A 3,030-nucleotide genomic window follows, 5' to 3' on the forward strand; every position below is an offset into this window, starting at 1 on the left:
CCTGGCTTTTATAGATACCATTGCATTAAAGGATTCAAATATTTCTTTGAAATTTCTATTTCACCAGAATTGTACTCATAGCATTTGATCATTCCAGGTCCTGCACCTGGTGGTGGTGGATGTCCCACCCATGGAAGTGTTCAAGGCGAGGTTGGATGGAGTTTTGTACAACCTGGTCTAGCAGAAGGTGACCAGGAGCTAGATGATTTTTAAGATTCCTGATTCCTTCCAATCCAGGCTGTTCTATGATTACTCCCTGGTGCAGGATGTTATTGTTAAAACCTGTCAGATATCTAAGAAAATTACCTTTAGGAAGTGGTGATTCCTGGTAACTCCTAGTATGATAGTTGAAAACTAAACATGAGATATCTTGTGTGGCAGAAGATCAATGGGATTTTTGTCATTGGTCATCCAAAGAGACTGGATTCCCCTCAGGCCAAGTATGTGTGACTAACTCTGGCTGCTCAGTTATGAAAAATGTTGGTTGCATTACATTGTCAGTATTTAATAACAACACAGGTAAAACACACCAAGGTGAGCTTCTCTTTCCATTTACTTCACACAGGACATAGTAAGGATATCAAAAGTAGTATACTATTAACACCAAGACAGTGGTTACAATGTTTGTTTTGTCTCTCAGTTACCTAGCAACAGATTTTGATTATATTTTAACCTTTATTAGAGAGCTTATTATGTGCTTTTTAACTGAAAATATAGGAAAGACATTATATCTGCTTATAAGCAAAAAGAGAAAAAAAAGAACAATCTATCTGCTACCATTACAAAAACCTGCTGGCGTATTTAGCGTGTATTTCAGGATATTCACTGGATTTCTGTTCAGATAAACAAGTTTTCTTGTTGAGAATATGCTACATTAGAGCATTAGAATACTAGCACAAGGGTAATTTGGGCATACAAAAATCTGTTTCTCTCCTCAAATGAAGCACCACAAGCTTTAAGCTGTACTTCATTGTAACTAACAATCAGATATAAACAGCTGCCCATCCATTAATGTACCACTGTTCCAAATAATCTATGGTTTTGGAGAGGCAAAAAGTCATTAGCAGGAGTTTTTGTAATATCCTAGAAGAAAGAGATTTGCAGTACTGAGTATTCAAAATGCAGCACTTTCTCCTGCCAGAAGTGCTCTTATTCTGCTGCATCCATTTACTGTTCTCTAACAGAAAGAGCTGCCTCTCTCCCTCCCCTCTCTCTGTTACCAGACCTTTGAAGACTTTGAACTGCCATCCTGTACTCAGCTCTCACATTTACTAGTAGACAGAACATTCACTAAACCAAACCACAGATACCTGTGAAAAAAAGTAGCAGAAGAACTGGTGAGCTTTAAGTAACATAAGTAACATACATCTTTATAAATGACCAAAGCCACAATGAAGAGCAACTGGCATATTTTATACCCACTTGGAAGGGGAAATTTCCAGTAGTTTTACATTAAATCTCCTATCAGTATATATATAAACATATACATGTTAACTTGGAAATAGACATCGTCAAGTTTTGACTAAGAAATAAAACTAGGCGGGAACCTTTTCTTTGCTCCAAGCAACCATTTCAAGGAGGGAAGGTTTCAATTTACTACTATTTGATCAATATATATTCCTCTCTAAGTAATGATTAGTCCAGAAATAAAGACTCACTGACTGGGCTCACAAGCTATATTTAAAACAAAGTTCTGAACATTCTGAAATACAAGAGTCACTCTGTAATTTCAGAGCAGTTGTAATATCTTATCCCCCTGTAACAGGCTGCCAGAAATTCTCCTGGATAAGGCCCTGATATCACCATTTGTTCTAAAGATATCAACTTTTTGGCTGGCTCTGGCAGGTAAGTGAGGACATTTGGGCTTTGATTCACATCTGATATACTTCTTACATTTCAGCTTCGAAGGCAAAAATTTTGGATATATGTTTAGTCTGTAAATTTTTATTGAAAGGCTCCCAATATTGCATGCAATAAACTGCTGTGTTTTATCCAGAATAAAAAAGATGGGAAAGCTTTTTCCATAAATATCCACATTACATTGTATGAAGGGTTTCAGCATTTTTTCTTAAACATGCAATTTAGTCAAGTGAATCATAGTATGTTTTCTGTGTGAAGAGAATGAAATTCCATATTGTTAATTATTCATACTGGTAGCCCTTGAATCAGCTGCAGAGACTGAAGATAGGAAGTATATCCCTAAACATGGATACAAAATACAACCAAGGCTCCAAAGAAACAATTATTTTTGACATTGCAGTATATTGCAAGTGATCCTCTTATTCTGTCTTTTTAATTAATGTAAGTGGAATGAGGAAAATAATTTCTTCAGAATATTCAAATAAAGAGTTTTCTGTTTGTTTGTCTGTTTGTTTTTAAAGTTCTGCAATCTGCTTGGGTTACTAAAACTTTCCTGAAGATATTTGAGGCTGTGGGATGGAATCCAGAATTGTTTTAAAATATCACTTTGAACTTGCCTATGTCAATACCTTTCCCCCCCATTTTTTAGGAACGACTGTCTGTGTTAATATTTGATCATAGTGTAAACTGGTGTTTCTCAGTCAGCATGCCTGTCAGAACGTAATCAAATCGAGTGTGTAGAGATCACATCGTCATCCATGGACAAAGGCTTAGGTATGACTTTATTTATACCGCACTGAGGCTAGAAGACATGGCTTAATTTCAAGGTGCTACAGGTATTAATAAACCAATTATCAATGATCTTGATGAGACCCCTATTTCAGACCGCATCTCTCCTGTTAATATGTGCTGGTTTATATCACACGTGTTTGTATGCATGCACTGCATTTCCCAGAGTGGGACTACCGATGGACACACACCAGCTTGTGCCTGCGACTGTCCAAAACCGAATGGATAAAATGATTATTATTCCTGCCCGAGCTGCAAGTTAGGAACCGTGACACCGATCACACGTAGGCAGGAGCTGGGCGGTGCTCGCTGACGTGCCGGGCAGCCCCGCCCCCCTCCCGCGCTCCCGCAGCTTCCCGAAGGGCCCGAGCCCGCGGGGGG

The sequence above is a fragment of the Corvus brachyrhynchos genome, unplaced genomic scaffold (genome assembly GCF_000691975.1).
Source record: "Corvus brachyrhynchos isolate BGI_N302 unplaced genomic scaffold, ASM69197v1 scaffold167, whole genome shotgun sequence".
Classification (NCBI taxonomy): Eukaryota; Metazoa; Chordata; class Aves; order Passeriformes; family Corvidae; genus Corvus; species Corvus brachyrhynchos.